The sequence below is a fragment of the Chrysemys picta genome, chromosome 3 (assembly GCF_011386835.1).
Source record: "Chrysemys picta bellii isolate R12L10 chromosome 3, ASM1138683v2, whole genome shotgun sequence".
Lineage (NCBI taxonomy): Eukaryota > Metazoa > Chordata > Testudines > Emydidae > Chrysemys > Chrysemys picta.
The window spans coordinates 13,887,806-13,902,696 of NC_088793.1; the positions used below are offsets into that span (position 1 = coordinate 13,887,806).

General features: G+C 49.3%; 1 long non-coding RNA gene across 1 annotated transcript; it reads left to right on the plus strand.

Moving 5' to 3' along the window:
* Positions 1-13,166: 13,166 nt before the first annotated feature.
* On the plus strand, positions 13,167-14,258 carry LOC135982014 (uncharacterized). Its single transcript, XR_010599213.1, has 4 exons — positions 13,167-13,294; positions 13,392-13,449; positions 13,909-14,013; positions 14,132-14,258. It is a non-coding gene; the product is annotated as an uncharacterized LOC135982014 (long non-coding RNA).
* The last annotated feature ends 633 nt before the right edge of the window (positions 14,259-14,891 follow it).

Genomic DNA, 14,891 nt, shown 5'->3' on the forward strand with positions numbered 1-14,891 from the left:
AAGGAATGACAGGGGTTTCTATTGGAACTTAACTTGACTGCCCCTGGCTGTCTCTGGTTGTACAAGATGGGAGTGTAATCGGGGTACAGTTGTGTAAAAAAAAAAAAAAAGTAATCACAGTGCAAAAAATGTTAGGCAAAAATAGTTTTGTGCATGCATAGGAAAAGGAAAAGGGGAGCAATGATGGGAACACTGAGCCTTGGGGGGGCTCTGGGGGATTGGACTGTCGCTTTGGTGGGGGTGCATGAAAACTCTGTGGGCACGGGAAGGCAGTTACACCTTGTGTAAAATTAATATGGCTAATATAATGTTATGGAAATTAAACTATTTCCCAGGATATGTGCAGTGTATATTAAAAAAGGGGTAAAAGAAATGCAAACAAAACATGGTACTTAATTAAAATCCTATTAGGGCTCCAAAAGAAGCCACAATAAATTGTGCTTTCTTTTTCAAATCTCTGTGTGTTTTAAAGCAGGAGATGAAAGTGAAAAGTAATGAGAACTCTGGTGGAAGTGAAATGTGTCCCTTTTAAGACAGTCTCTGAGCTGCTGATCGCTTTGGATCCAGAGGCAAGCCAAGAAAGCCTCTGTGTAAATGCAAATTACCTAACTGATGGGGGAAGAAGACAACTACCCATAAGTAGCAGCACAAAAAAATTGGAAATAATAAATCCATCTGGCCAGCAAACAAGCTACTAGAAGACTCAGATTATGGCCCTCCAGAAGAGGGAGGTGAAAAAACAAGTCAAGCCTGAAAATAAGGGGGATAGGTTAACCCTAATGGGTGTGGGTGGGGGGGAGGTGTACAAAGCCAAAATCTAAAGCTGTCTCTCAGCTATCACCTGAAAATAAACATAAAGCTTGGTACAGCAAAAAAACTATTGCAAACCTGGTCTGTTGTACAAGAGGGGAAACTGAGGCACGCCACCTCATAAATTTCATAAATGACCAGTGAATGGGGTAATTCACTAGCCTGACTATAAAACAAAATAAGAACAGCCTAAAGGTAATTCTTCTGTTTTTCCTGCAATTAGCAAGGACATTTGTAAAAGAAATTGGTATTATTATTAAGCAATAATCTGTCCCCACCAAAGGGGGTAAAAATGGTTTCTTTTGTTTTTCAGACACTCTACAAGCATGCTGGGCGCCAGCGAAAGAATAACCCAGAATACTATGAATCTATGTTTTGCGTTGTTTGTCTGTGGTGTGTGTCTTGTTGCTAGCATGACGTGGGTGGGGGATGGCTTCAAAAGGCTGACAGGGGTGGAAAATGTGTACGAAAACGCAAAATGCTCAACGAGGAGGCCAGCACCTGTGTAACAGCTACCATGGTACCTGAAAATAGAACGGCAACTAAAATGATGCTTGCTAAAAGTTTACCCCAATAAACATCAAATTGTTTGCGCCTTTGAACTTCGGGTATTGTTGCTCTGTTCATGCGAGAAGAACCAGGAAAGTAAAAGGGTAAAAACATAAGCCCCCTAACACTGGGGAGGGGCTGTAGGGAGCTGAGGATCTTGCTCACATCTGATGCGTGCAGTCCCTTTGTGATGTCAGGACCCGCCTGGTCCTGGCCCTTTATGATGCGTCACTGGAACAAACAGCCTCTCGAGAGAGATCCAGTGGCAGCACCAGCAGGGAGCCCAGTGTCCAGACCGTCCTCCCCAGCACGAGGATGGGAATCACGCAGAGCTGGTTCCGTGCCTGCTGGGACAGCCCCTGGGTGTTGTACACCTGCGTCCTTCTGGTCCTGGTCATCTGGATGGCCATGGCGACCCAGCACAGTTTCTCCAGGAGAAGCAGGATGGTAGGAGGACACCCCCCCCACCCCGAAACCCTCTGCAGCCATCCTACACTCTCAGCAGAGCTTGCCTGGACACAGCCCCATGGAAGGAAGGGAGGGAGGGTGGCCAGAGGCCCCCTGTTCTGACCAGGCCCCATTGGGCTGGCAGGACACATCCACAGAGAGAGACAGGGCCACAGACCGAGCTCGTGGCTCCATCCATTGGTTGTTCCTTACTGTCCCGACCACCCCAGCTAGTGATGATAGAACATTTGATGCTACCTAATATAAGACACACCTGTGGCATTTTGTCCCTGCTGGGATCACTCCATATACGGTGATCCAGTAAGAAGAGGCTCTGTTCTTGAATCCTCCAATTTTCATGGACACTTTAAATTCAGCAAAATCACAAAGAACAAAATGTCTGAAAAGAGCATGCAAATACAGACTTGTTTTGCTCCGATTAAAATGCAGAGCAGCCTCTAATTGGCATTTACAGGTATATTACAAGTTAAAATATTTATTATAAATTCAAATGAATAATTCATTACCTCCAAGCAACAAGTAGGATAGAAAAACCAGGAATACTTGTGGCACCTTAGAGACTAACAAATTTATTTGAGCATAAGCTTTCGTGGGCTACAGCCCACTTCTTCGGATGCATAGAATGGAACATAATATTGAGGAGATATATATACACATACAGAGACAGGTGGGAGTTGTCTTACCAACTCTGAGAGACCAATTAAGTAAGAGAAAAATCTGGGCTATCTTGATTATCACTTCAAAAGTCCCAGTACAGACCACTGGGGGAAACCACTATTTACCTCTCTCCATTCTGAGAAACGGATTATTTATTCCTACCCTTTTAACCAGTTACTGATCCATGAGAGGACCCTCCCTCTTATCCCATGACAGCTTACTTTGCTTAAGAGCCTTTGGGGAGGGACCTTGTCAAAGGCTTTCTGAAAATCCCAGTATGTCAGTGCACTGCAAGGCCTTCAGTGGCTTTTAAACTTTCCCAATGGGACATCGGAGACATGGTCCAGTTAACTTGTGTTCAGGGCTAACAAGAACCTGCTGTGAGAAACTCGTTTTAACAATGATGCCCCTGTGCCAGCACAGGTCACAGGTCAAAATGTGTCACTTCAACAACTATGGCATTGGGAGAGCCAAAATAACCACCACACACCACAGGAATGTACTGACTATGACCCTTTACTTCAAATGCACTATGGCCTAGTGGATAGAGCACTAGCCGGAACTCAGGAGACTTAAGTGCTAGTCCTGTCTCTGCTACTGTCTTGCTGGGTGACCTTGGGTAAGTCACTGTTCTTCTCTGTGCCTCAGTTTCCCATCTCTAAAAGGGGGCTAATGCTACAGACCTCCTTTGTAAAGTACTTTGAGATTCACTGACTGAAAGCGTTAGATAAGAGGTAAGGCTTTTTATTATCTTATGATATAGGGTGGTTTTCTTAAAGCTCCCACTGCTGGAGTCAAGTGATTTATCTGAGAATCTCGGCTTTTGATTTGATTTGATTTCATTTCATTTTATTTGTTAGCACATTTTAAGCCCTCATGGTTGCAAAGAGAAGCTGGAAAATGTAAATTGAGTGCACCCTAGCGGCTCAGACACCAGAAGGCAAATGAAGAGTTCCCCAGATGAATTTTTTTTAAGATGTCGTTATTTTGAAGTCAATCTCATGATTTTGGTGGGGCCAAGCTCATGCTTTTGGAATGCTCAGGCAGGCGATACCATGAAAGTTTTTCTGCACTTGTAACACTAGATTATCACTTCAGGCTGGGAGATTCTGCTTCACAAGTAGGGAAAAAACATCTCTTGCTTAGGGGCTTGAGAGTCATAAAGCTTTGAAAAGACCCAGGGTTTTCCTGGGAAATCTGATGCCCTCTCTCCTGCCTAGTTCTGAGCTCAGCAGCTCAGCCCCCTGTTGCCACATCCTATCTCCTGATGTAAGCACAGCATTGACAGCTCACAGGCTAGCGGGAGATTGCAGGAGGGCAGCCCCATTCTGACCTAGAGACGACATCAGTGCTTGCCAGATGCCAGACCAGTAACCTGCCCTCAGGTGAAGCCTGGACGTAAATATAAAATTGCTGCTGATAAAAATGTGCTGATGACACAAAGATTGGCAGAATGGGAAAGAACGATGAGGACAGGGCAGTCATACAGAGAGTTCTGGAGAGTTTGTTTGGCAAATGGGGCCCATTCAAACAAAATGTGATTTCATACAGCCCAACACAGAGTTCTACATCTAGGAACAAGGAGGGCATATTCAGCTTTGGACTGAATGATCTTTAGTTTTGTATCATCTGCAAATCTGGCCACTTCACTGTTTCCCCCCCTTTCCTAGATCATTTATGAATATGTTGAACAACTCTGGTCCCAGTACAGATCCTTGGGGGATGTTGCTATTTATCTCTCTTCCAAAAACTCACCATTTATTCCTACCTTTTGTTTCCCATCTTTAAAACCAGTTACTGGTCCATGAGAAGACCTTCCCTCTTATCCCCTGACAACTTACTTTGCTTAAGAACTTTTGTGGAGGGATCTTCTTAAAGGCTTTCTGAAAGTTCAGGTACACGATATCCACTGGATCGCCCTTGTCCACATGCTTCTTCACCGCTGTGACATTACGCCCTATATTCTTCATAGAAATATTGTTCTATGAATATGGCATAACTAAGGTATGTTTTATGCAAGATGGGTCATGTGAGATATCATTGGAAAGGTTCTGATTTACTGAATGTGATTATCCTATTTGTATGGATGTATCATTTCTGTATCTGAAGTTAGGAATACGGGCTCTGTATCAATTACAAAAGTGCTTGCACCAGGGGAATGCCCACCAAACAGTAGGCAATTAGCCTGGATGGGCCACTGGGACGTTGAAGATACTAAACTTCCTCCTTCCTGAGAAGTTTCCTGGGATGCTGCTTTGACACTGCAGGGTCATGTGATCATGTCACCTGGTACTGGACATCATTTTGGACTGGTGGTATTTTTCCACTAGAAGGGAGTTGGGGGTGGGGGTCAAACTGGGAGACAAAGGATTCCTGTCATATCCAAATCCTATTGAAGGCTTGGAAGTGAGTTAATCTAGGTTCTTCTCCACCACCTCACTGCCCAAAAAGGAAGACTGCTGAAAACACCGGGAGAAACAAAGGAACTAAACTGAGGGGGAGGAGGGCGGGGGCTGAGCCCAGGGGGGAAAGATCTAGCCTGTGAAAGGAATACCTGGATATTTAAGCTGCAATCAGTGCAGTTTACCTTCAAGAAACTTTGCAACCTGCACAAAACAACATTTAGGGTGACAATGTGCTACTATTAACCAAGTATCAGAAGAAGTGAGGTTCTTACCCACGAAAGCTTATGCTCCCAATACTTCTGTTAGTCTTAAAGGTGCCACAGGACCCTCTGTTGCTTTCTACTATTAACCAGTTAATTTAGCGTATTAAGCTTAGGTTGCGTGTTTTGTTTGATTTGCTCAGTAATCTGCTTTGATCTGTTTGCTATCCCTTATAATCTCTTGACATTTACCTTTTGTAGTTAATAAACTTGATTTTGGTTTATTCTAAAAACCAGTTTGTGCAATTCATAACTGGCGGGGGGGAGCTATGCATATCTTCTTCCACATTGAGGGAGGGAGAGAATGTCATGAGCTTACGTTGTATAGGGGTATTGGGGCTGGCAGGTGTGGTGGCAGAGTGGGATCTACAAGGCACCATATCCCTATGACTGCTGCTGGGCTGGGCAGAGAACCAGACCCAGCAACAGCACTTCTATTCCTTTGTCAAATGGCATCTCGGCAGCCTCGGGGGGGGCTGCATCAATGTTCACAATGGACTCCCTGACCCCATCAGTACCCAGGCTGGGCTGGGGAAGCTAATGATCCAACCAACAGACCAAATTCATTGATGAATCCTGGTCATTTGCCACTTGGGGCACGTTGTGCAGACGCTAAGAAGCAGCAGGAGCAGCCTCAAATGTTAGATAGCGGCTTTCTCCAGCCTCCGGGTCAGATGCCACCCCTACCTGCAGGACTAGCCTAGTGCTGGCCACCAGAACCAGCACCACTCACCCAAATGGGCCTGAGGATGATCCTAAGGTCGCCATCAAGAGCCCATCAGTGCTCAGCAGCTCCCAGGCCAGTAGGCTGAACTCATGCCAAACTGGGTTTTTTTGGGGTATAAAACAGCTGCCGTTTAAGGATGATATAGGGGTTCTATCCGCACTTCTTTGGGAGGATTTGCATAATGCATTCATGGCTTCACCACTCAGGAGTGGCATGGCCATCCCAAATGCATGCAGATAAAACCCCTCTCTCATGCATTCCCTAAATATGTATATATAGGAAACACTGCTATCCAGATGTCGGATTTCTCCCCCAAGCTCTGAATTCGGTGCATGGTATATGTGGTTAGTTGCATACCCTGCAGTCCTTAAACCTGCAGAGTTTTAGAAGCTCTCTCCTGCAATGCTTCTAAACTCTGCAGGCTCCTGGTACCAGAAATCCCTGTTCCTCCAACCCCTGAATTATCCCAGTGACCCCTGTTATGGGTTGTGCTGTGTGTCCTATATTGGCTGCATCATAGGAAAGCACAATGCCTATCCATGATGCCTCCTAGTGCAATACTCTCCCACAAGGAAAAACTGCCCCCTGGCCCCACATGGCAATCACCTCTGCCTCATTGTTATCCCCGTTTTATTGGAGTTCTCTAACCCTGCTGCTTTCTCTGTGTGTGGCAGGCTTCTCCGAGGAAGACGAGGCACAGGGATGAAAGGAAGAAACCGAAAGGTAAGCAGTCCCTGACCCCACAGCTGCAGTGGCAGACTCGGGCCCCACGCAAAGCAGAGAAATAGGGTCTATTCCCCCTCCTGCCTCCCCTCTTCCTGTGAAGGCACAGTCATGCCCACAGTCGTGCAGAGGCACTGGCTGGGGCTCCGTTCACAGGCTGCCCCTGAAATCTGGGGCTCTGGGGCGCTAGGAAGCAGAGGGTGCCCAAGCAGCTCAACGTCTCCTTTATGTCTCACTTCTGGCAGGTTTTGGACGCTGTGAGGACGAGTCGGAGGAGGCTTGTGCATCCCTAGAGGCATGGTAAGCAATGCCCCCCTCCATAAAACTGCAGTGGGTCAGTCCCCTCCTCTCGTGTCATGCAGCTCAACCCCCGCGGCCCCCAGGGGCAGTAGCCCTAGTAATCCCTCCCCTGCCCCGACCTATAGACCAGACAAGCAACTATTCTCCTTAGAATCATGCAATTCATTCCCACCCAGCAGAAGTTGCCATCTCTAATCCACCCCCATGCATCATACAATGGGTCATTCCCTCCTTTAGCATCATGCGGCTCATTTAGCCTGGGAGTGGGGCGGTAGATTGTGTCGACTGGACTGGACCATCCTCCCCTCCCAAGAGTGCGAGAAAATGTTTGATGGGAGCAGCCCCGTGCACATCAGGGATGTGAGGTGGAGAGTTCAGGAGGAAGGCTGGCTTTTCTGGTACAGTGAGTAGGATCCGGCAGCACCTGTGTAATGGTCCCACCCCCACCTCTAGTCCCCCAGCATGGGTTCCCAGCGGGATTTGAACCCTGGACCTTCAGCTCTGCAGCATAAAGCACCCCTTAGAGCCTGCACTCAGCTACCTGCTCTCGCTGTTCCACAGCCTCGACAAGCTCCTGGAGCAGCTCCCCTTGGCTCCCACCCTCAGGATCGCTGAGAGGAGGCTAGAGTACGTGGCCAGACACCTGGATGAAGTTCTGATACCGTAAGGCAACTACACGGGGGGCACCAGACTGGGGGCTGGGTGGGAGGGGATAGTGCATGGAGAGAGGAGGGAGCAGGGAAAACCAGACACTCCAGGATCCTAAAATAACAGGGGAAAAGTCACTTAGGCTACGTCTACACTACGGGGCGGGGATCGATTTCAGATACGCAAATTAAGCTACGGGACTAGCATAGCTGAATTCGACGTATCTGATCCGACTTACCCCGTTGTGATGACAGCGGCAAATCGACCGCCGCAGCTCCCCCGTTGACAGCGCTTACTCCTACCTGGGCTGGTGGAGAACGTGCGTCGATTCGGGGATCGATTATCGCGTCCCGACGAGACGCGATAAATCGATCCCCGAGAGATCGATTTCTACCCGCCGATCCGGGCGGGTAGTGAAGACAAGCCTAAAAGGCTTTAGCTTCCAAGGTGAGATACCAGTGACAGTGAGGTGAGGGATTATCAGAAATTAAATGCAGAGACCACAAGCTGGGTTGTGAGTAGGATCAAATCCTTCTGTCCGGCAATATCTCCCAGCAGGCGACTGTCTAGAACCTGCCCCTGTTCCCTGCTGTGTTTGAAAGAAACAGCAATCAGATGACACCCTGGGATGGGGTGTCCACCCCACACAGGACTGGAAGGGGCTAAGGTGGCCAGGCAGACCCATTAACTCCACAGGGTGCCCCTGGAGGAAGAGCCAGGGAACAGGGAATTGATGGCAAGCAGGCTCAGCTGGGCAGGAATAGGCGGGGCCCCTAAAGCCAGGAAGCTGGCAACAGACAGGGGCTGCTGCTGGGAAAGGGCAGCCCCTCCCTGGGCAGAGGGGGACGTGTTTGGAGCTGGTGCACCCAGAGTAAGGAGGGGAACCAGGAGTGGCAGGAAGCAGTCCAGGAAAGTAGCAGGGAAGGATGGGAGAGGAAAGGCCAGAACTGCTGCGTTGAGGGTCCCTAGCCTGGAATCTGCTGTAAAGTTATTTTTTGACCCCTGTTTATGGTCTTGGCCTTCACAACATGCTCTGGCAAGGGTTATACACACATGCTCACATCTTCCTCACCCAAACCAATTTTTGTTAGCTAATCTTTCTATTAAAATAGCACTAGGACCCCAATCATGCTCAAGGCCCCATTGTGCTAGGTGCTGCAGATGTGCGTGTGACGAAGGGATTATCGTTATAGATCAAATGAGTGCCAGCTCCCCCTCTCAGTCCTTCGTCAGCCAGTTGATTTCCTTGTGTCAGAGTGTGGTGTGCCATGCATGCCTAGGCACTGCCCCATTGCAGTACAGTTGGAAGGCTGTGCCCAAGCCCCGCCTTTGCTCAGCAGGGCAATGTCCCATCTGTCCCTGTCTGCTCTCTCCCACAGGCCAAGTGTGATGACATCTGCGGCCAGCCAGTTCTCCTCTATGGAATCCATCCCCTCTTCCTCTATGGAATCCATCCCCTCTTCCCTCTGGAGTCACAGCTCCTTTTCCCTGGGAGAAGCCTCCGTGACTCGGTCAGAGCCCCTCTGCCGCACAAGGGAGATCGTGCCTGTCGCGGACTGGGAAGGATCCACTCATCCCATCCAAGCCCAGCCTCTCCCCAGGCCTCCTGCCCACAGCAGACAAGACCGGCGAGAGCAGATCACCCCCCAGAAATCCCACATGGGTCTTCTGCCTCCAGCTCCACAAACAAAACCTCTGAGATCCGACACCAGCCCTCAGCGTGCCCAGGAGATCCAGGAACCATGTGGTTCCTGCCCCTTGGGATCCCTGCCTCAAAAGGCCCAGAGGATCATGGCAACCCCTGATGCCATCCTGGCCAGGCTTGTGCCCACGGCAGTGGTCAAGCTGCAGGATCACTTGGCTCAGAAATGCTCGGAGATCCAAATGAAGGCGTTTCCTAAGATGGTGAGAGAGTCTCACAGAAATGCTCCCCTCGTGAGAGAGACTGCCCTGCCTGGGCCACTCTGCCCCCCGAGGGAGCCAGGCAAGCCCAGGACAGCGGCATTCCCAACGATGGGACAACAGCCTGCCCACCCCATCCAACACCACATAAGGCGTGAGCATCTCATCATGCAGCGGGGGCTGCTCACCCTGGACCCAGAGCCCCCGGCAAAGGTGCCTCACGCCATCCCAGCCAGGGGAGCTGGGGTGGAGTTCAGTGAGATGGAGACCGATTTCCTGCTCGATGAGGTCAGGGAGAACTTGGAATGGCACACGCAGCGGAAGAAGCTGCAGCAGGAGTGGGGTTTGCCGGATGCCCTGTGGAAATCCCGGCGGGCTTTCCTACCCCCGGTTCCCAAGCTGTCTTCCCTGAAGGCAAAGCCCGAGGTTGAGGTGGTTCCCATCCTTGGGGAGCCACTCTTCCTTGGGAGGGACATTAAAAAGCAGCTGGAGTTCCACATTAGAAAGATGCAAGTGCAGCAAAGATCGGAACTGCCCATGAGGATCCAGGATTCCCTGAGGAGGTTCATGTCTCCTTCCCCAGAGGAGAGAGGCCAGCTCTCTCACCCTACGTGCGGGGGCCTCGTGACTCCGTACCGGTCACCGTTTCAGCTGCATTCCAAGAAGGCTCGGTCTATTCAGTTGCCTCTAAGGGCCCCCAGTCAGAGGTGGCTGGAGGATGTACATGCCCTACCCACCGACAGAAGGCAGCAAATGGCCAGGTCTTACTCCTGGAACCATCCTGGGGCAGCAGTATCGAAAGGGCAAGAAACCCCAGACCAACTATCTGCTGAGCTGCATGGTCTTCGAGACATCACGGCTCCACACGGGTTCGATGGAACTGTGAATTCAAAGCTCTCCAGGGACCAGCCACCAATCAGAGTTTGCAAGAAGTGCGATAAGGTTCGACGGAAGAGACCAGCTGGCTCTGCAGGTGCTAACTTGCCCAGAATTCCACAGCAATGGACTCCAAGAGACTCCTCAGCATCATCCAACCTCAACAAGATGCCAGTGGCGTGGCTCCTTCCAGCAGACGGGAGCAAGACGCAGGATGGAATGGGGAAAATGGCTCCCATCAAGCAACCAAAGATGGTGTCCATTGCTACGAGTACAACAGGGCTTTCGCAAGCTGGGGAGAAAGCAACTGGGAGTCCTGACAGTTCTCCTCCAAAGCCAGCAAAGGCCTCCAGAGCTAGGACACCATCCCCTTCAAGGAGCAAAGATCCAGTTCTCAAACGGATCTTAATGTGTCTCAAGAAAACCTTCTCCAAGCTAAAAAACAAAGCGAAGTCCCAAATGTCCAAGGACTCTCGTTCAAGAAGACCTGATACTAAATTTACAAAGCCACCCTTTTGGAAGGCAAGGGCCTCCAAGGGTGTCTTGTAGTCATATAAAGCCCTACCGTCAACCCTGTCCCTTGACCCCTTAAGACCCAGCCATGGGGGTATTACTTCCGGGGTCAAGGCGGACACATGACCGGAAGCAAAGTGTGTCATGTGACCCCCTATAAAAACTCCTCCCACTTCCCTCTACCAATCAGGATGGGTTTTGCCCGCATAGGCCTGACCCGAGAGAAGATTTGACCAATATGGGGGAGTTCAAGGGTGGGGTGACCCATCCGGAAAGGGTTCATGTGACCCCTCTAAGAACTCCTCCCACCGCCTTCTACCAATCACGGTGGGTTTCGGTCGCATAGGACCGCCCCGAGAGCAGATTTGACCAATTGGGGATGATCCAGGGCAGGGTGACCCGTTCGGAAGTGGATAATGTGACCTCTCTAAGAACTCCTCCGACCGCCCTCTACCAATCGTGATGGGTTTTGGTCATATAGGACTGCCCTGAGAGCAGATGTGACCAATCGGGGGTGTTCTAGGGCGGGGTGACCCACCCGGAAAGGGTTCATGTGACACCTCTAAGAACACCTCCCACCGCCTTCTACCAATCAACATGGGTTTCGGTTGCATAGGACCACCCCAAGAGCAGATTTGACCAATCGGGGATGTTCCAGGATGGGGTGACCCGTCCGGAAGTGGATAATGTGACCTCTCTAAGAACTCCTCCCACCGCCCTCTACCAATCGTGATGGGTTTTGGTCATATAGGACTGCCCCAAGAGCAGATTTGACCAATCGGGGGTGTTCTAGGGCGGGATGACCCATCCGGAAAGGGTTCATGTGACCCCTCTAAGAACTCCTCCTACCGCCTTCTACCAATCACGATGGGTTTCAGTCGCATAGGACCGCCCCGAGAGCAGATTTGACCAATCGGGGATGTTCCAGGGCAGGGTGACCCGTTCGGAAGTGGATAATGTGACCTCTCTAAGAACTCCTCCCACCGCCCTCTACCAATCGTGATGGGTTTCGGTCATATAGGACTGCCCCGAAAGCAGATTTGACCAATCGGGGCTGTTCTAGGGCGGGGTGACCCGCCCAGAAGAGGGTCATGTGACCCCTCTAAAAACTCCTCCCAGCACCCTCTGCCAATCAGAGTGCAGCACCATCACCCCATAAGTCCCAGTGCCGGGGCAGAAGAGGCCATCTTTTCCCAGGAACGCGTGCTTTAGAAATCGTGGAAACATGGACTCCTTCACCACCCCCGTGAGAACTTCGGACTTTGTTTTAGCCCCGAGGGCCTTTGACCATCCGCGGAGAAAGCGCTACATCAGCGACAGTTGCGAGGAGGAGGAGGAGGGAGCGACCGAGGGGAGCCCTTTGGCCCAGCCATTGATGGATACACCAGAACCCGAAACCCAATTGCTTGTGAGACACCCCGATGAGCGTGGTGGCCTCTTGTCGTCCACCCCCATTGAGGAGGATGGCGAACACAGCTCAGGGGAGTCACCGGAGGACAAGGTGAATGGAAAAGACGTCGCTCAGGTAAATGAATTATTAAGAAGTGACGCTTGATGATGTGGTGTAATGGGGTTAGGAACTGGGGAGTGGGGGGTTTGTGTAAATTTAAAAACAAGTAGTGGGAATTTACACTGTTTCTTTTCTGAAAATCTCTCGACAGCTCGACGATGGCTTTCTAGAGGAGCAGGAGGCCCTGGACAGCGTTGCATCAAGCAGCGAAGATGAACTGGGCCCACCTTGGTTTTGCTCAACGCCGATACAAATTGTTGAAGAGGACTCCGAGGATGACGGCTATGAGGAGTTTAGGAGGCGGCTTGGCATGGAACTAACTGAGCCAGTGCCACGCTGTGAACGTAAAAAAAGTCCTGCGGACTATTGTACGCGTTGCTGTTTATGCTGTCCTTAATCACTGCCTTAGGGAAAAGCTTTTTGAAGATTGTGACGACTGTGTCATAGATGCGCCAGCCCAACGGCACCATGACTGTGTGACTTGGACTTCAGTGGATATAAACTGCAAGCTCTGGGGCCTGTGTGCTGAGCTGTGTTTGGAAATCCTATTAAACACTGTAATTGCCATAGGTTTTGCTATGCAATGTCTGTGCCTAACCCAAGAACATTTAGCGCCAGGGGGGACCTTGATAAAAAACAAGCCCCAAGACATTCATTGAGATCTGCAAAGGGCCCCCACTTGGAATGGGCACTGTAAGAGGCCCTACAGAAAAATATATTTGAAGTGAAAGGAAAAAAAAAAAAAGAAAAGAAAAGCAGCCCAGTTGTGCAGACAACTTATTCCCCCAGCCCAGACCACAAAAGGGAATGCTAGGGAGGGGTCAGCCCATCAACCTGCTGACTATTTTGAAACAAAGAGTTAGGATGGTACAAAAACCTCAGGGAGCTTGGAGCCTGTCTCTTCCAACAGAAACGCTCTTGAATTGCTGCTGGACTGCAAGAGGAGGTATGCGCCCTGTTTTGAACTCTGAAAATAGATATTCTATAATGCCATTCTTTGGCCATGCTGTCTTAGTAAATAATGGTGCCTGGCTTTATTGCAGTGTGATCTGTTTAGCATGGAACCAGGAACTTTAAGCTGCATTTCACCACCAGGCCAAGGTAAAAACCATTTTAACTATAGATGTGCTTAATACTCTTAAATTAAAAAAAAAAAAACCTTCAGGTATTACACTGGTTGTATAGGGATTTGGGGGTAATCCTAACTTAACATGTTTGCTTGTTCTTTAACCTGAAGGCCCAAACACACATGGCAGGGGTGGGGGCGAGGTGGTGGTGGACAGAACAACCATGTTTATTGAAAAGTATTTTCAATGGATTTTAAAAGCAGTTTGGTTTTTATTTTGCAAAATGAGATGTCTTTTTAAAAATGTTTGTGGGCTTGTTTTTTAAAGCGGTAGAAATAAACTCAAAACCTGTGTTTGTTGTGCAGCCTGAAATGGATTATTTTGTTTTAAAGCTGTGACTTTTCAAATAGAAAAACACCCTAACAAATATTTTATTTTTTTAAGTTTACAAGACAGTTTCATGTGTTTTATTATAATGTTGTTTGCTTCACAGTACGGTCAAAACATGAGAGGGTAAACAAGCTCAAAAGAAAAAGGAAAGAGACAGCTGAAAAGGAAAATTCACCAGCATCAATGACTGATGGATGGATGAAGCCCAGTAAATATATTTTGCTTATTTGTTTCATGAGGTTTTGTATTTTAAATAATTCCATAGGTGTGGGTGAGAAAGATGGTAAAGTTCAGTTTCGTAAAATGTCTTTTCTCCCCCCTCATAGGCACGGGCAGCTTTCCTGACAATGCTGTAGTCGAAGCTACAGGGACACCTCCACCAGAACCGCCAAAGAACCAGGAATCTGCTTTGAGACCTTTAACAACGCTAACACAAAACAACACAAGCAGGAGTGCCGCCAGTTTTTCTGCCACCCTAGGGGGCGGAAGGTCCCGCCCCGAAATGCCGCCCCTCCACAGAGGCGGCGGAAGGTCCCGCTGCTGAAATACCGCCGCAGTCACCGCCCCCTAAATTGTAGCGCCCTAGGCAACCTAGGTCGCCTAATGGGTTGCGCTGGCCCTGAGCACGAGAGTGCAGATGAAGCATCAGGGCAGCCCAAACCTTATATACGTCAAACCCAAAGACAAAACAAAAGATTCTGGTAAAAACCAACCACGCAAACACAACGCCAGTTCCTCAGCGGCCACTACCACACCAAGCCCTGAGAAAACTGAGCAAAAACGCTCACATTCACAAACCCAGAGCACGCGCTCTAGGGGTTGTGAACGTGAGCAAAAATACACACATTCACAAACCTAGAGCACGCGCTCTAGGGGTTGTGAATAAAAAAACAAGGACTGACAGACCATTCTCCCAACACCATAAGCTCATCACAGCTCCCCCATATTCTAGTATTTGGGAAAAGTATGATGCTTCATTCAGAAAACTGATGAAGATTTGGGGGAAATATGATGCTTTTTTCATAATACTGGTGGCTGCTATATCCTCAGGGGTCTAAAAGAAAGGAGAGCTGGAAACCACGTCAA